This window comes from Malaclemys terrapin, chromosome 12, assembly GCF_027887155.1.
Source record: "Malaclemys terrapin pileata isolate rMalTer1 chromosome 12, rMalTer1.hap1, whole genome shotgun sequence".
NCBI lineage: Eukaryota > Metazoa > Chordata > Testudines > Emydidae > Malaclemys > Malaclemys terrapin.
This window is the reverse complement of record NC_071516.1, coordinates 35,033,389-35,053,219: the sequence shown is the minus strand read 5'-3', so window position 1 is coordinate 35,053,219 and position 19,831 is coordinate 35,033,389. Positions and strand designations below refer to the sequence as shown.

Below are 19,831 nucleotides of genomic sequence, written 5' to 3'. Positions count from 1 at the left end.
GAGGCATGCGACCTTCACTGAAAATAGCTTTAAAGGCCTTGGATACCTCACCACTCGTCTTGTCTTTTAGGCCTAAGGCCCAGGTATATTTGGATAGAATGTCTATCACTGTTAAGATGTACTTAAAACTGCTGTTGTGTTTGGAGAACTGGTGCATAACCACCAAATCTGCCTGCCACTGCGCATCCACCTCTGAAACAGTGGTCTTGTTTCTTTTAAAACGTATTTGAGCCAGTTTGTGTAAAGTGTAAGCATCCTGGTCTGAAAGCCATGCTGTTACCTGTCTCCTGTTTAAAGTTTTACTATGCTTTCTGGCCGCTTGAAAAAGAGGGTTGACCCCGCCGAAGCTCCCAACTTCCCCGGGGGCATAATATATTTTCTTTAACACAGCCGTCTGTGTAGACATGACTGTTACCGGTACCGTCTTTTACTACCACAAGTATGAAAGGGAACACATTCATATTGACACATTTAAATAAGTTTTATTAATCGCCTGGTTTAACACGGCCATTTTTACAGCCACCTGTAAAAATGGATGCCATGACCCCTACCATAAGGGAGTCTCAGATGGCTCATTCTTCCATTTTGTCCTCTTCGGTTTGAGATATGTGTCTCAGACATGAGCAAAAGCAGCTGACGCACGATATGTTTACTCCCACAGGGCTTCCAATGTGTAAGTTCTTAAAGGCCTCTAAAAAGGCATTGTCGACCTGTTGAGAGATTTTCAGAAAAGAAACCGCGTAAGCACCCCCACTGCTTGGGGTTTTTTGTTTTTTTTTAAATTTACGCAACCCCCGGTTCCTACCCCATTACCCACCCCTCCTCGACCACCGCTTCTTAATCATTCATTTTACCTGAGTGCCGTCTTTTCCGTTCACTTTGTTCGCCGGTGCCTCCACCGAGCCGCGATTGCCTTCCATCTTTGAGGGGGTGGACAAAGAGAGGCCATCACGTTCATTGGGCTGTCTCACGAGGGTTTCGGGGTTGGGTTCCGGCGTATCCAGGAACGTCTGGGCCAAAGGGCTCCCCTCGGTCGCTCCCTCCTCCTCCTCGAAACTGTCGCTGATGCAACGCCTGCTCCACACAAGGTCAAACGTGGTTGGGGCTAAAACAATGTCCGACGTTCTCACGGGGGTGGTGAAGGAGTCCATGTTTCCTCTCAGCAGCCTTTCCGCGCTTTCGAAAACACGTGTCCTTGGTAAGAGATGGCAGCCTCCTCCCTCTTGCGCTGGGCTTTATGCGGGTAATGGTGCTGCACTCTGATTGGTGGAGGGCCTTGGGAGGCGTTCTTAGTGGGGTCACACAACTCCCTTCCGGAGGAGTCACCCCAACCCAGAAGTCACCCTGGTTGGTCAACATCTCCTCTCGGGGCGGTCCTGTCGGCATGAAACCCCACCTGATTGGTAGAGGGTGGTGGGGGGAGTTCTTAGAGGGGTCACATGACCCACTTCCGGGCGGGTCACCCCCGCCCCGGAAGTTACCCTAATTGGTCAAAATCGCCTCTCGGGGCGGTCCTATCAGGACAAAACCCCTCCTGATTGGTAGAGGGTGGTGGGGGGAGTTCTTATAGGGGTCACATGACACACCTTGCTTCCGGTCAGATGGCACCTTGACTCCGGAAGGAATACCCCTATGGGGTGGGACTTCCGGTGACAGGTGGGAGGGACCAAAGGACCAAGGGGTGGGGCTTAAGGGGTCAAGGGGCGTGGTTAGGGTTTGATTGACGGTAGGGCCCTTATACTACTCAGAATTCTCAAGCTGTCCTCCGAAGTGCTTGCAACCCCTTTCAGTTTGGTGTCATCTGCACATTTTATAACCAGAAATGTATAAAACAGATGTGTATGGGAGGTATCTATCTATCTATCTATGAAATTTATTGAATCCTGAATCACCTGTAACAAAAAACTCAGACCTCTAACACTTGGCCTAAAGTAATAACATTCTTTGCATGTCAATTTGTGACAGGGTGCTGTATTTGTTTTGTCCAAACACTAGAGGGAGACAGAAACTTGTGCACATAAATGGTGCATTTTATACTAGGTTACCACATCCACTAAAGTGCAAAGGTCTTCCTGAGCAACCAAAGATGAGATACTGGAGCCAGCTGCCTGCAGCATTCACAGCAACTACTGCTGCACTCGACTATGGAAGAAGTTTGTAGACCTGAATAATGTTAATCTTGTGCTATAAATTGAGTTACATTAGGTGTCAGGGTATGGGTTAGGACAGGGGACAAAATTCACTTGCCTGTGAATCCTTGATCCTCAATGTGAGTAATGCAAGTAGCACCATTAACATCATAGGAAGTTTGCCTGAATAAGAATTCAGTCAGACCTTCAACATTTGGCGTTGACTTTGAAAGGACTTGGGGGTTGCTATGGGTGGCTGTTGTGGAGAACACATATTGCAGAGGCTGTTTCCAGGCGATGGCAGAATGGCGGCAGAAAAATGGCTGGCTGGTAAAGAGCAATCCCTTCTATTGAGGGTGATACATAGGAAAGGATAGGGGGTTCTGAAGTAACAATACAACTGTATCCAGATCCCAGCCAGGGGACATGTTCTGCCTGATGGCCAGACTGCACACAGCAGGTTTGAACTTTTCATGCACTGTGGAGGGCAGATCGCAGCCCTGGAAGGGCTGGGAGATGAAGGCAGAAAGAAGATAGGCAGTATGCAGGAGGAGGAAGAGGGGAAAAATCTGTCTTCTCTCCAGCATGCGAAAAGACTGGGAGAGAGCCTGAAATGTTGAAGGAAAGAAGGAACAGGCAAGAGGTAAAGACGGTCCAACTCCGTCAAAGATACTGGAGATACAGTAGGATTGAAACTGCTTCCTAGCATGCAATGAGGGTGATGGAGGGTACCCCAGGCTGAGTGCCCTTTGACAACATCTGCATTCTCATGCTGCATCGGCATGCCAGCATCACATGGCAGCAACATGGCAGAGCACAACTCGAGAACACAGTCACTGCAGAGTAATGGCTTTGGAACCACAATCATATTGACCTCTCTGCTGCTTTGTCTGATGACCAGCCGACCCCTCCTCAGCTCTTCCATCACCACAGATCGAAGCTCTTTGTTCTAAATCCCATCTCTGTATCAGATGGCGAAGAAAACCTCATGTTGTTCTGGGAAGCTGACCTCTTTGTCAGTTGCTACTAAGGGCGGCTAAGGGTGCTGGGCAACATCACAGCAGATGCTCTTTAGGAACAATTCCCACATGGTCACCAAAATATATATGGAGGTGATTGCAACGCACATGGGGAATGCTGCTGTGAAAGTGATAATCTGTGTCTGTGCAGCTGCACTGGGCAGGAATTTATAGAGAGACATTAAAAATTAAAGAAGACGCTGCCTCTCTTTTGGTGTCATTTTCCTCTCACTAACCCGTTTTATAGCAGTGCATCTCTACTGGTTTCACTGCAGTCATTCCTGATTTATACTAGGGTAAGTGAGAGTGGACTTGTTCCCTAATTAACTTCTCAAAAAACTTAAATCTTCATTTTATTTTTCATGTAAACTCAGTTACTGTAATTCACTTCTAAATGTGCACATTTATTTTTATTTATACATTTATTTCCATATCTATTTTATTGACACCCCCCCCCCACACACACACACACACACAAACAAAAGTTATGGGTGAATAGACGAAAAGAAGAAGAAGAAGAACAGAAAGTTAAAGAAATTGGATGGGCGGGTAAAGAAGAGAGGAAGCCAGGCAAGGAGGGCAAAGGAGAGCAACATCTTGATTTACATCCACTAGGGATGAATGAAGACCTTTTAAAAATTAGAGCTAATCTTTTCAAATTTCTCAGAGGTCCTTCTTTTTCTAAATGTTACCTGCTTTCTAGCTGCCCTGTCAGCCAGGTCACTATGCCAAGCAGATTGAAGGCAATCTGCTCTAGTAGCTGAAAGCTTGTGCTGTCACAGGAGTGTAATTTGTAAACTCATGTGTGTTAAAAAGCACCAAAATGGCTGAGAACTTAAAAACAGGGTGATAACAGACTGTGAATCCCAGTGATAATTGGACCTGGTGATAATCTAAACAGAAAGAGCTCTCAACTGTGCTTGTAAATGTTTCCATCGTTTCATGTGGACTCAACAAACATTCTAGTTTTCAGAGTGATGTCTGGGGTTATTGTTTGTGTTGGTTATGTTGTGTGCATGATTGTGTTGATTTCTGTGTTTCTTGTGTTGTATTAGGACATTTGTGTTGATTTGTGCAGATGTGCACTGCAGTAAGGGGCTGTGTGTTCTTGGGGTTATTGTGTGTGATAGTTGTTTTAGTGTGCACATGGTTGTGTTGATTTGTCAGCCTTCTTGATGTTATACATTATTCGTTCTCTTTTCCTGTCCACTATAGGAGCCACACTTTTCTTCATCTTTCTCTTGCTCCTAATGTACTTACAATTCCTCTTCTTATTCCCTTTTATGTCCCTTTCTAGGTGTAACTCATTTTGTGCCTTAGCCTTTCTGATTTTGTCGCTACGTACTTGTGGTATTCTTTTGTACTCATCATTAGCTGTGAGTCTGTGCTTCCATCTTTTACACTATTCCTTTTTTCAGAGTAGAAGCCGTGTTAGTCTGTATCCCCAAAAAGAACAGGAGTACTTGTGGCACCTTAGAGACTAACACATTTATTAGAGCATAAGCTTTCGTGGACTACAGCCCACTTCTTCGGATGCATATATTCCTTTTGGTTTTTAGGCTTTGTATGTTTCAGAATGACACACAGAATCACAATCCTGGAATTTTACTATATAGAAGTTTGGAATTTCAACCCATCTGCCTGATTTTTGCCATTGAAAATATCCCTCTATGGCAATTAGGTGAATAAGTCCCATTGAAAAACTTTCAGCATTTCAAAAACCTGAGCCCATTCATTCTGGATTAAGTCAAAATTCCAAACTGGGTTAATTTCCTTCTGGTTGTCCCAATTTCTTGCATTTCATGTTCACAATGTATATGAGTCATGCTCCTGCACACAATGGAAAATTATTAGAGTCTCCTGATTACACACCTGAAGAAGTTTTTATGCATGTGCCTGTTTGCACATGTGCGCACGTATGAAAGTATTCCAAAGTCTTTTTTTGCAAGTTGAAATTTTGGGTTCTAGTTGTGCATTTTATTGTGTGGTGGGTGAGGGCATGTATGGCTTTGGGCACTAATTGTGTGCCAGATTATATGTGTGAAGACCATCTTTCTCTATTTACACGTATGTTACATCATTACATCATATTACCAAATTACAGTCCTGTCTGTGCTTTCTGGCAGCAGCAATGGGGCTACGAACATGGGGAGGGTGAAATAACAAGCCATGACAGCTGTGCTTTTAGTAGCAAATCTCTAATGGTCATCAGAAGCCTTGTATCTAACAGGTGACTACAGAAATCAACAGACCCTGTGAGGGGTGTGTTCTCTTTTTTGGATTATTGAATATCCCTATGGGTTTGTTTAATGGAGCAATTTCAAATTTTAATCTCAGTGGAAACCTAGAGGCAACCGTGATATCCTGGTCCTGTTGCCCTTGCTGAACACACTCTGGATTGTTGTCACATTATCCAGCTTCTGAATCCCATGTTCTGCGTAGCCCTGTGATCTAGGTAGTGACTGGTCACTGTTCCTAGCTCACTGTCTCTGAACAAACGCCCACTGCTTCACTCCAGGGTGAGGGGTGAGCCATTAAGTATTGATGGCCCTTGATGACTTTGTCACTGCTTCCAGGCATAGCTTCTCCACAACCAGTTGCATGTTTCCTGATACAATAGAGATGAGCTCATCCAGGAAGATGATTACAGTAAAAAAAAAAAATCATAAAACCAAATGGAATTAACAACTGGACAAACATGGATTCCCCACACTGTCACAGCAACCTTAGCCACGGAAGTATTGGCAGACCTCCTTAATATAGTGGTCCCACCTAGGCTTGTTAGCATGCTGTTTCAGGGCCAGATGTTCAAAGTTACTGAGAGTCCTAACTGCAGGTTTAAGTGCAGGGATAGTTCTCAAAATCTGGCCTTGGGCACTTTTGAAAATGTTATCCATAATTTTTAGTTGTCACAAGGCTCTCAGAAATAATGGTGCATATCCTGGAAGATAAATGAACACACTATCTGATTCTTTGCAGAAGAGATTTGAGAGATCTCTGGGGTGTGAAGTTAAAAATGGAAATGTCTAAAAATGTTCCGTGCTGTTAAAAAACAATTGATGCCATTTCTGCAGAAATTGAGATGGAAATATAAAAGTATGCTGTGACTGAGGCATGGCTAGGTTCTCTTCCAATTGTGCATTGAAAGTTATGCATGCTCTCATGGCAGCATTATGGCATTTATAAGTTATACAGCACTCACTAACAGCGATATTAAAGAACATTGTCACATGTCTTAAGTATCATCTCCACTTTACATGAAAGCCATGGAGCATCTGCAGAGCTCTTGTTTCATAAACCTCAAATCATATTAAGAGAATGGTAAGTGGTAGTGTCGTCAACAATTTCACAGAGGCGGGAACAGAGCTACAGAGAGAGGAAAGGGCAAGCCCAGCATCTGGGAGTGGATGAGCCAGGAATAAAACCAGGTCCCTAGAATTAAATTATAGTTTCCACTCGGCTGGAATCTGCTGAACTCTGCAATGTAAGTATGTGAAAATTAGGTATAAGGCCAGCAATGGCCTTTGGCTGGGGTTTTCATAGGAGCCCAGGAAGTGATAACCTCAGACACTGCAGGTAAAATAATACACAATCATGCTCATGAGTTCTGAGGCTAAGATGTGTTCAGCCGTAGAGATACCAGACAATAGGAATATTTCCAGTGTGCTTCAGCTCAGGCCCTTAGGAAAATTTTCCCCGAATGCCACTGCTATCTGGTGTCTTGACTCAACCATTGGGACCGCAACCAGCAGGGGGAAGTCAGAATTGAAATGTGGACTGTTTTGAAAAGGAAGTTAGATTATAAATGGCAGAATTTGTTTTATTTCCCCTACATGGAATCCACAGCAAACAAACACCATGGAAATGAAACTACCATCATGGAGTTCATCTTCCTGGGATTTGAGACCCTCCCACAACTGCAGATTCTTCTCTTCCTGATGTTTCTAGTGATCTATGCTGTGACCGTGGCCAGGAACATCCTCATTGTTGCACTAGTTGTGGCTGATCAGCACCTTCACACCCCCATGTACTTCTTCCTTGGGAACTTGTCCTGCTTGGAGACCTGCTACACCTCCACCATCCTGCCCAGACTGCTGGCCTGTTTCTTTACTGGGGACAGAACCATTTCTGTCACTGGATGCATCACACAATTATATTTCTTTGGTTCTCTGGCAGCTGCCGAATGTTGTCTCTTATCAGGAACGTCTTGTGACCAGTTGTCATGGTGCGTGACTCACCGCTGCGGCGCCTCCTGCTAGTTGTCTCAGGGAATTAGCGGTTCTAGCCTCCAGAGCACCCTCTGCAGGCCGGTGTCCCACTGCCGCTGGCCTCCGTGTCCCTCCCAGGACCCGGTGCCCCTTGTCTTTGGGGTGCTTCCCCCGGCAATACCCCCACAGTCTCAGGGTCTCCCCACCCAGCAGAACCCCCAATCCTCTATCCCCACCTTGCCTCAGTCGTGGGCTACTGCCAGTCATCATCTAGCCCCCGCTCACTGGGGCAGACTGCAGTTTAAAAGCCACTCATCATAGGCAAGGGGGGGTTGGACCTGCTGCCTCTGCCTACCCGTGGGCTGCCCCTTGCAACCCAAGTACCTAATTAGCCTTCCACTAGGCCGCAGCCTGGGGGATTTCCAGGCCGGAGCTCCCCAGCTCCCTTGGCCTTCCCCCAGCCCAGCTCCACTCCTTCTCTCAGCTCCCTGCAGCCAGGTCCCTCCCTCTCAAAAGGCTAGAGAGAGAATGTCTCTGGCTTCTGGCCCCAGCCCTCTTATAAGGGCCAGCTGGGCCCTGATTAAGCTGGCCACAGCTGTGGTCAGCTACCCACTCACTTCCCCAGCCATTCTTAATCCCTCTTACCCTGCTGCAGCCCTCTCCAGGGCTGCTATCACTCTTCCAGGGCCGGAGCGGGTGACCACTCCGCTACACTGGTATTTAGCGATATGCAAACCTCTGCATTATGCAGGACTAATGAATGGCAGGTTCTGTATCAAGCTGGTGGCCACGTCATGAATCGGTGGATTTATATCTGTTGCCTTCTTAATAACTATGATGTCACAATTAACATTCTGTGGCCACAATGAAATTGACCATTTCTTTTGTGATTTTAGCCCAATAATAAAACTGTCCTGCACTGACACCCACACTCTGGAAGTTACTGCTTTCATACATTCCTCCATATTCACATTTCCTCCATTTCTGTTGATCCTGGCATCCTATGTTTGTATCATCACCACCATCCCGCGAATCCTGTCCATCACTGGGAGGCAAATGGCCTTTTCCACCTGATCCTCTCACCTCATCATGGTGACAATTTTCTATGGGACTATAGTCATTTTGTGTCTGCTATCAGAGTCTGATTCACTGAGGGACCTGAACAAAGTGTTCTCTGTCTTTTATGGCGCCCTCACCCTATTGGTCAATCTCCTCATATACAACCTGAGAAACAAGGAGGTGAAGGAAGCCTTAGAAAAGCTCTCCTTCGATTTTTTTTCTTTCACAAGAATACAGATATTTTAAACTAATATCTATATCCAGGGGTGGCTCCAGGCAACAGCACAGCAAGCGCATGCCTGGGGCCTCTATCCATAACCATAGAAGACCAAGCCAAATCCTTAAAAATATATCCCCTCCACTCCCACGCTCCCACTTTAAGGTCTGATCAACACAGTGTATCAAGAAAACGATGTGCCTGACCTTGGATTACCCATTCTTTGAGTTTGGATGACGTTGAAAGTCAATACCTTAATGTGTTAATGAGAAGAACATAATTTTAAAAGTACTCTTCTTGAAATTTAGCATTTGCCTTCTCCTTGTTTTCTCCTGAGTGATTTTAAAACTGGAATAAAACATACCCTTCACACATTCCATAACATTAATCCTCATTTAAAATAAGTGTAGGCCACATGTGAAGCTATTAGGTTTTAATGAAGCTATGTTTTTAGAAAAGTTGTGTCTAATCATTAGATTAAAAATAAATTATACACATGGCCAAGTGAATAGCTCTGGTCACTTTTAAATGGGACCCTGGTGACATCAGAGGTAAATCAACCAATCCCCACTCTTCATCTCCTGCTAATTTGAATGTTGCAGTTCTGTTACCTGAAATGACTGATTAAGGAAAGGTATATTTGCAGGTAGTCCAAGCACTCTCATTCATGTCTTGGCCTTCGCGAGTGTTATTCAGGTTTCCATAGCCACCAGCTACCCACTCCTGTGCTTCATCAGAGAGGTGGTGGGTCTCTGCTACACAGCCAAGGGAAGGATTTCTGACTCAGGAAGACACAGTTCTCTGCTCCCTCCTTCCTAACCAGTTTAGTAAGATGAGGCCCTGAGTCATAAACTCTTGGTATCAGAGGCCCGGTATGAGGCCTGAGGCCTCAAGTGAAGTAATGGTCAAGACATTGCTAACATAAAGCAAAGTTAAGCTGTGAGCCAGAGGAAGGCCCGGCTCACAGAAGTTGGCAAGAAGAAGGCTGCTAAAAGCACATATTCACATATAAGCACTAATAGGATGAACGTGTGCCAGGATGGCACCAGAACATCCACGAGATAACAAGGAACAGGCAGACCCATCCTAAAGACAGGGTCAAAGGGACAATACGATGGATGGACTTGTTTGTTCTAACCAGCTTGTACCTGGGGAGAGGCGTAGAGGGGTTGTACCTCAATGCATCAGGAGTTATGTGTAACTCGTTTGTACCTGTGTATAAGAATGCATCCCTCAGTGGATGTCTTTGTCTGGCCTAGGAGGCAGTGGAGAGTCCCACCACTGACTGAGCTGGTCCACTGTTAGGGGCATGTATTCGTAGTATGTCCTGTGGTGTCTGCGGGGAATTATTACTGTGCTTTGTTTGACAATAAACCTGGCCGGGTGCCTTTGTACCTTATCAGAGTCTGTGGTCATTGGGGGGGGGTTCTCTTGGGGTCTGCTGTGCCAGCTATCTGCGCAGAGCCGGGGCAGCACACAGAGGGAACGAACACACGCACGCAGCCAACTGTTATCATCATTGAACAGAGCAGAGCACCACACCAGTGGCGTCTGACAACACCCAGAAGCAGTAATTTGCAGTTGTCCAGGTCACTGGGGCTGGAAACTAACATTCTGCCATTCCCTGATCCTTCACGTCCAAAGCCTGTCAAATTTGTCCCCATCTTGCTTAAAGTGCGGTGCCCAAATCTGGACACAATAGTTGTCACCACATGGCCCTGGGGAGTCTGCCCGACTGGTTGGAGTGAGAATCCCTCACTTATGCTGGTGTAAATTATGAGTAACTCCAGTGAAGTCATCACAGCCACACTGGTGTAAAACTGCAATAAGTGAGAGGAGAACCAAACCTGGTGGTGTGGGTGGGGGGGAGGAATTGCTTCTTCCTGGCCTCATGGGCAATTGCCTCACACCATGAGGGTTCATTACCTGGATAATGTGCTTATAGGGTCATGTTCTCCTCCCGTTTACACTACTGTTGATTTGATTCTATCCACAATAATTCTACTGACTGGAAAGGAAGCCACTCATATGCCACCAACTTTAGATTCATCTCCAGGTTCCCTGCTACCAACTATAATAATATTTACACACAGCCTCATACAGTGGGAGCAAATCAAAACTGTCCCTGTGATTTTACACTGATGTAGACCCACTAAAGTCAAAGCCATTAAACAGGAAGGTGTTGTATCATGGCCAGTAAATGCAAAGTCCAGTCTGAATCTTAATGTATTAACCTTCACATGGTCACACGAGGGGGTAGCTATTATAATCTTCGTTTTGAAGAAAGGGAAGTTTATTCTGTTTTCTCATTTCTAGGAACACATGAGAGTGTGAATGATAGCCTCACACAGAGTCAAAGAGAGAGCTTCTGTGTTCAGTAATATACAAATAAAACTCATTATGACAAACAAGCCCAGGTTTATTAGTATTGCCAACTCAGCAGAGAGAAACATTAAAAGGAACAAGAAGTGAAGGGGGTGAAGTATGAAGTGGAATGATTACGGAAAACTAGAACAAAGATGATCCTAGTGATTATTGGAGCACTTGGCTATGAACTAGCTGCTCAAGAACACATTGGGGGTGCAAGACATCATGATCAGTGACCTCCACAAGACAGACACTATGAGAATTTCAAGGTGAGTAAAAGGAGAGTGAGTACAGATGAGCAGCTAAAATGCAGGAATTCTGCAGAAGGTTTAACAACATTCCAGACTACCCAAACCAAAGGCATTAATTTGTGGTCAGCATTTATTGTTGACTTGTGGGGATACATTTAGACAATAGGTTTCTCCTTTTTAAGCTTAAAGATCTTGTATGTTGTGAAGGCTACTTTTTTAAGGAAAATTCTCATGATGTAATACTGAAGGATAATAAGAATAATAAAAATAAAGTTTAAATTGAAGCATTATCATTATTACATTTTTAACACAACATCTTATAATTATTATATCATTTAAACCACCATTAGTAGCGTAAAAAAACCACAACATTTTCTTTAAAAATTAATCTGAGAGAAAGAGAGAGAGAGGGTGTGAGGGAGAGAGAGAGAGAAAGGTCAGTCCTAAATTTTATTGACATATGTTGCTGTTGTAAACCCCGGTGATTCCAAGACTGGAGAGATAAAGAGCAATTAGGGTAGCCTAAAAAACCCACCATATATTGTTTTTAAATCAACCAGATAGACAGACAGATCACTATCAGTCTTGAAAATGTATTGAAAGATGCTGCTGATACAACCCCAGTGAAAGACAACTTCTGAGAGATGATGAAATCCTCCCCTTGGTAAAGGGTCTACACCAGGCGTCGGCAACCTTTCAGAAGTAGTGTACCGAGTCTTCATTTATTCACTCTAATTTAAGGTTTCACATGCCAGTAATACATTTAAACGTTTTTAGAAGGTCTCTTTCTATAAATCTATAATATATAACTAAACTATTGTTGTATGTAAAGTAAATAAGGTTTTTAAAATGTTTAAGAAGCTTCATTTAAAATTAAATTAAAATGCAGAGCCCCCTGGACTGGTGGCCAGGACCCAGGCAGTGTGAGTGCCACTGAAAATCAGTTCACGTGCCGCCTTCAGCACACGTGCCATAGGTTGCCTACCCCTGGTCTACACAAAGGCTACAGGCCACTTCTTTTACATTTCACTGGTGAAAATAGGGCCTAGGTGGGGAAATGAGTGACACACATGTGTTAGGTAGACCCTCCGCACTGTGGGAAAATTCACCATTTCCAACTCCCTGCTACTCCCATTGATATCAGTGGGTAATAAATGGAGTTGACTGCAGTAGGAACTGGATGGGTTCTGCCCCATTAGCTCACATTTCCCCAGGCAGATATAGGGTCCATCCATCCCAGAGTCAGGGATTGCTTGGCCCTGCTGCCCTTATTTGTACAGGTAGCTCTTCCTGACAGCAGGTGTCCCGTTGTATTTAAAAGAACAGCTCTAGTAAGTAAGAGCTGTTTGTATGACCTGTGTTTCACAGCATCATGCCACAAGATAAGTTTCCATTATCTTGACTTTATTGCAATGTGCAATAGCTACATACAAAATAATTTGATATTTGTTATGAAATTCATAGCCTCACTAGTAGATTTCCTCAGGGCCTCCTTCACCTCTCTGTTTCTCAGGCTGTAGATGAGTGGATTGGCATGGAGAGTCAGGACTGTGTACAAGAGAGAGAACACTTTGTACAGGTCTCTCAGTGTGTCCGTGTCTGGAAGCAGATAGACAATGATCAGGGTTACATAGAAGATTGTCACCACTCTAAGATCAGAGGAGCAGTTGGAAAAGGCCTTTTGCCTCCCAGCGGTGGAAGGATTTTTGTGGATGGTGATGATGATGCACACATAGGATGCCAGGATTAAGAGAAAGGGAGGCAGTGTTAATATGGAGGAGAACAGGAAGATCACAAAAGCCATCAGGCGGGTGTCACTGCAGGACAATTTTACTAACAGGGTATAATCACAAAAGAAATGGTCAATTTCATTGGGTCCACAATAAATCATTTGTTATATCCAACATGTCGTGATGGTGCAAGCCACAAACCCATTTACCCAAGACCCAGCTGCCAGGCAGAAGCAGATGCTGCCGTTCATAATAGGGTGACCAGATGTCCCGATTTTATAGGGACAGTCCTGATTTTTGGGTCTTTTTCTTATATAGGCTCCTATTACCCCCCACCCCCATCCCGATTTTTCACATTTTCTGTCTGGTCACCCTAGTTCATAAGGGCTGAATAATACAGATGTTTGCATATCGCTAAATACCGATCATAAGACATTGCAGATAAGAGGCAACATTCCACAGATACCAGAGAATCAAAGAAATACAGTTGTGTGATGCAGTCAATAAATGAAATAGTCCTGTCCCCAGTCAAGAGACCAGCCAGCATCCTGGGCAGGTCTTCAAGCAGGACAAGTTCCCCAGGAAGAAGTACATGGGGGTGTGGAGGTGCTGATCAGCCACCACTAGCACAATGATGAGGATGTTCCCAGCCATGGTCACCAGGGCCGGCTCTAGCTTTTTTGCTGCCCCAAGCAGCAAAAAAAAGCGCCGCCCCCCGAACCTCCCCAACCGAGCGCCGTCGGAACCCCCCCCCAAAGCGCCGCTCCCCCGCCGAGCACCGCGCGCCGGAGCCCGCCCCCCCCGCCGTACCGAGCGCCGCCGGATCCCCGAGCCCTGTGCTGCCCCCCTCCCGCCGAGTGTCGGAGCCCGCCCCCCCCACCAAGCGCCGCACCGTGCCGCTGGAGCACCCACCCCCGTGGACTGCTGCGCCGCGCTCCCCCCGCCGCCCCTTACCAGGTGCCGCCCCAAGCATGTGTTTGGGTGCCTGGTGCCTGGAGCCGGCCCTGATGGTCACAATGTAGATCACCAGGAACAGCAGGAAGAGAGGGGTGTGCAATTCCTGGAGATTCCTGAATCCCAGTAGGATGAATTCTGTGATGGATGTTTGATTTCTCCAGTCTCCAGTCCATTATAAAGTAAGAGTAAATCCATGGAAGTCTAAAAGGCTCAACATTTGAATAGCTTTGTGTATGGCTAGATTTTCCTCTCACTCACCCCACATGGACAGGTATGGTGGGTCTAGGTCTCCTTTCACTCGCCCCAGTATAAATCAGCAGTAATCCTATTGCAGTCAAGGGGGCTGATTCTTCGGGGGCTCACTTTGATGTTAATCCAGAGTGACTCTACTGAGGTCAGTGAGCCATATTCTCCTGTCACTCATCCTGTTGTAAATCAGGAGTAACACCACTGAAAGCCATGAGGCTTGGTGCTCCACTCACACAACACACTTTGAATTAGGAATAACTAATGAAATCAATGGGCCCAAATTTATTCTCACTTATGCTGGTGCAAAATCAAGAGAAACTCCAGTAAAGGCACAACAGTTACATTAATATATGAAAAATGTTCACAGAACAAGATGTTAACTCCCCCCTTTACACACCCACACATACACCAAAAAACTAGGGTTACCATACGTCCTCTTTTTCCCGGACATGTCCGGCTTTTCGGCAGTCAAACCCCCGTCCGGGGGGAATTGCCCAAAAGCCGAACATGTCCAGGAAAATGGTGGCTCTGCTCCTCCCCGACTCTTCGGCTCTGTTTAAGAGCCGGGCTGCCCGAGTGCTACCGGCTTCGGGCAGCCCCGTGCCTCCGGACCCTGCGCCACCGGAGCCCGAGAGGCTCCCTCACCTGCAGTCTGTGCCCTCGTCCATCTCCTCTAGAGGGTTTTATGTGCAGAGGTTGGGATTTGTAAGGGAGTCGAAGAGCAAACAGCATTACCTTAAAGCACCTAGAGGAGCTACAGAGATCAATGAATGCACAGCATGTTAACGTGCTTTAGAACTCGCACCTCCTATACAGCAACACCACCAGCCCGTCCATGTAGACAAGCCCTCAGTGAGCCAACTCGATTTCCTTAGGCTCCTTGGAAAATCCCATGCATAATCTTTATTCACATGCAGAGTCTGGTGACTTCACTGGGACACATGATTGAATAAGGAAGAACCACAGTCCAATCACTTCATATTTTATTTGACCTTAAACATGTTAGCTTGAATATCGGGATTCTGAGAAACCCCTGATGTTACTGACAACTTTCCTCAGGGCCTCCTTGACCTCTCTGTTTCCCAGGTTGTAGATGACTGGGTTGACCAGGGGCGTCAAGACAATGTAAAAGACAGAGAACACTTTGTTCAGGGCTCTTGGTGCATTGATATCTGGTAGCATATAGACACATATCAAGGTCTGTAGAGAGGGTTCGTCAGGGCTCTTCCATATCTGGGGCAGCAGAGAACCACACCGCCACCCTTAGTCCCTACACTGGCCCCTGGGGAATCAGTCGGACCACAGGAGTCCTGGCTCAAGCTGTCCGGCAGGGGCTGAGCAAACATAGATAACAGTTAGCAGTTAACAGGCCCAGGCCCTGGGTCAGGGCGGGGCAGTAAAGAGTTCAAGGCTCAGGCCCTCAGGCAGGGGCTGAGCTGCAGTTTATATAGGTACAGCAGAAATGAGTCTAAGGCTTAGATCCTCAGGCAGGGCTGAGCAAATGCAGGTAAATAGCACAACTGGGGCTTCAGGATCTGAGCGGCCTGGGAGAGGGGGAGACTGCCACCCACATGTTGGGTGGGAGCGGGGGACGCAGGCCCTCCAACTCCACTGTGTCCCAGCCTGGGGCCCTAGCAGCGGCCAAAGGCCTGCTGCTGTGTCAGTGGGGATCCTGGCCGCAACAGAGTGACATGGGTTCCAGCAGTTTTGTAGCCAGACTCGGGTTGGCTGCCCCCGGGCTACTTCCCAACTCCTTCTCTGGAGGTACCTGGGTCAAGGTGGTGTCCTCAAGGGGTCGATCACCATTGGACCCTCAGGGTAGCTGGCGAGGGGTAGGTTCAGCGACTCTCCCACATGCTGGTCCGCGTCAAGTATCAGCCGGTCATGCCAGTCTCCAGGTCTGCCGCTGGTTGCTGGAGTCTCCCCAGTGGGAGCTGGGCTGGAGGCGTCTGGCCTCTCCAGCGGCTGCCTCTTGAATGAACTCTAGGGTTGGGCTCTTATACTTCCTGTCTGGCACCTGACCCTCTGGGGGGTGGGCTTGGAGTTCTCTGGCTTCGCCCATTCTGGTGTCTGGTGGAGCTCATGCCTCTCCGGGGTGACGGGGAAGCACATCACCTCCCTTCAAGATCCCATAGTAAATTGTAATCACAGTAAGGTGAGAGGAGCAGGTGGAAAAAGCCATTTGTTTCCCGGTGCTGGACAGGATTCTCAGGATGGTGCTGATGATGCAAACATAGGATGTCAGGGTTAATACAAAGGAACCAGGGAGAAGGCTCAGGAGCATATGAAAGCCACCACCTTCAGCCCACGGAGATCACTGCAGTTGAGTTTTATTACTGGGTGAAATCACAAAAGAAACTGTCAATTTCATTTTGGCTGCAGAAAGACAATTGTGACATCAAAATTATTACTACGGTGATAGCTGGAAACCCACTCATCCAAGACCCAGCTGCTAAATGTAGACATAACCTACCATTTGCTATGGCTGCATAAAGTAGCGGTTTACATATGGCTAAATACTGATCGTAAACCATCATGGATAAGAGTTAACATTATGTACACACCAGAGAAGCAATAAAATAGAACTGCGTGATGCAGCTGCTAACAGAAATGGTTCTGTCCCCTGTCAGGAGACCAGCCAGCATCCTTGGCAGGACGGTGGAGGTGTAGCAGTTCTCCAAACAGGACAAGTTCCCCAGGAAGAAGTACATGGGGGTGTGGAGGTGCTGATCAGCCACCACTAGCACAATGATGAGGATGTTCCCAGCCATGGTCACAATGTAGATCACCAGGAATAGCAGAAAGATAAAAATCTGCAGCTCTGGGAGATCCCCATATTCCAGGAGGATGAATTCTGTCACTGTTTGATTTCCCCACTCTGCAAAGTCCATGAACTGTACATAGAAAAATTAAACAAAACCTCTGCACTATAAATTTGATGAAGTTAGAATTTTAATACACAGTCAATAATTAAACACATAAATATTCATAACCCCTCCCCTTTCCCTAGTGTTCAGTAACACATGTTTGAGCTGAGAACCCTGTAAACATGCGTTTTCTGGTCTCTCTGTTGCCTGAGGCAAGCATAAATGCACCTCTTCATTTCATAAGCCACCCACTCTGTTGCAGTCTCCATTTCTTCCAACCCTAACTATAAGACCCTCTGGGATTAGAAACTGGGCCCATAGGCCGGGGTGGGCTTCTGACAGTTCCACATTGCCACTGCAAGCTTAGTTGGGAGGAGTCTGTGAAGCTAGGCAATGCAAGAAATACCACCCAGTAGGGCCTGAGTGGTGGACCCTCACAGCTCAGTGATTGGCTGATGCTGGCTGAACAACAATGCAGGCTGCCTGTCTTATCCTGCACCAGACCCAGTTTGATGTAGATCCTAGACTCTGGCTTCTGACTCTGTTTTTTCTGTGATTTTACTGTTTGCTTGCTGTCTATAAACTGGTGCCTGACCCTAACTTCCTGACATCCTGACCTGGTGGGACCCTGACTCTGCTATTTGCAACTTGGTGCTTGGCTCTGACTTCCTGGCATTTTGACTTGGCTCACTCCCAGTCCCAATGCTTGTCTCCTGATTATGATTTTGCAGCTGATGGGTGGGCACAGCCTGCCTTCAGCCCGGCCGTGACACTAACTCTGGTCTTGCAGACACCTTTATTCAACTTTTTCCCACTTGTTTGGACAGAATGCAAACCCGTGTTGAAATAAAGCAAATCTAAACTCAACCTCCTTTCTTTAGCAATGTGGGACAGGGTGCAGATTTTCAAATGTATTTGAAGCTTGCTAGGGACCTAACTCAGTCAATGGGATCATGTACTTAGCATGTGTAGACGCTTCTGAAAATCCCACACTGGGTACCTATCTGCATCTTTAGGTGTCATTAAACTCCTTTGAAAATCTTCACCCAGGACTTCAATTCGTGTATATTGTCAGAACTGCTACAAATTCCAAGAACTATGCCAATGTACACTTGCTGGAGGTCTGGCCCATTAACTTCAATGGAGCGCCTCTGATTCACATCAGCTGGCCAACAGATTTCCAAAGTTACACTGGTTTACCACAGGTGCTCCATTGACGGTGGTGGCATGGACCCTGTGTATTTAAAAATGAGACAATCAGTGTTTAAACAGCTCCACCTTGTGGAAGAACTCTACCTCTTTTTCTTCTGTTAAGATTTCCTTGATCTTCCAACTTGTTCTGCTCACATTATAAATACGAAACGGTAGGGCATGCCAGTTAATAGGCAAAAGCACACTAAAGCCATTTCTATCACCCTTCTTAAAGAGCAAGATATTGATATTTGATTCATATCCTTTAATTATATACTTGTGACATTGACATTTCTCAACAGCTTTGCAAGAACTGGAGCCCAGCAGCTAGCTTCAAGATTATATGTGTATCAAGTAGGGATGGAAAAAAGCTTTCTGGTGTCTTATATTTGTTTGACATGGGAAGCGTCTATAATTGGCAAAGGTGCCTACCAGTGAAGAAGGTAGATCACATTTGTTATTCAGGCTGGGATTTTGAAAGGAGCCTAAAGTTCTTAGGCACTGAAAATAACATTTTCCAAAGGACTCAGAGGTCAGATTTTAAGGATATTAACAAACTTGACTCCTCTTGATTTGACTCTGGCCTGAAATGACTTAATTCACAGCACTCCCACTTCATAAAGATATGAAGGTGAGGTTCCCCACTAAATCCTCTAGCCCACAGACATTTCAGATTTTCAGAAATAACTTGTCTAAAACCCTAGGTAGGTAGATTCCTGCCAGCCAAGGAGCCATCAATTTCATCACAGGTTATAAGAAGTGTATTAAATGGAACTAGCTGAAAAATTTTGTTGACTTCTTTTTTTTAATGAAAAATGGCTAATAAATTAAACAGAAGGAGGGCTCTGGGGACCTCGAAAGCTTGGCTCTTTCACCAAAAAGAAGTTGGTCCAATAAAATACATTACCTCACCCTCCTTGTCTCTCTAAATGTAAAATATCAATGTTCATTTAAATATTTGGGCTTTTCTTTGAAAAAACAAAATCTAAATATCATTTATTTCCCTTTGGCTCTCCAAAAATCTAAAAGAGGATTACATTCTTGGGTTTGCAGGTTTTTGACAAAAACATGAAGAAAAAAAAAATCACAGAAAAATGTTGACAAAAGTGATTTTCATTTGCTTTGAAGATTTGATCAGAAATTGAAATGTATTTGTGGGCAAGCTCTAACGTTCAATATCTAAATGTTTTTCAAATAGATGACTTCAAATCATGAAGAGAACCCATCGAAGCACTGAAATCTCAAGGAAGGAACAGCGCTATTTCAGGGTCTGTAACCAACCAAGTTCAAGTAAAAACGTCTGGATCTTCCCAAGTAAATTCCTGCTAGTTCTGACTCCATTCCAGGAATTGATGTAAAAACATCTTTACCCAAAATAACTACAAGAAGTGGGCGTTTTACCCATAAAAGCTTATGCCCAAATAAATCTGCTAGTCTTTAAGGTACCACTGGACTCCTTGTTGTTTTTGTGGATACAGACTAACACGGCTACCCCCGATACTTGTCACCCAGAATATTAGCTTTCGAGGCCTGAATTTTCAAGACACTTTAATAAATATACCACAAGGCAATGAGAGAAGAGACATT

The 19,831-nt window shown here is 45.5% G+C and overlaps 2 pseudogenes; one reads left to right on the top strand and one right to left on the bottom strand.

Moving 5' to 3' along the window:
* The first annotated feature begins 6,981 nt into the window (after window positions 1-6,981).
* LOC128846776 (olfactory receptor 11A1-like) lies at window positions 6,982-8,666 on the top strand (annotated as a pseudogene).
* A 4,007-nt stretch (window positions 8,667-12,673) lies between these two features.
* On the bottom strand, window positions 12,674-16,720 carry LOC128846775 (olfactory receptor 6B1-like; annotated as a pseudogene).
* Window positions 16,721-19,831: the final 3,111 nt, after the last annotated feature.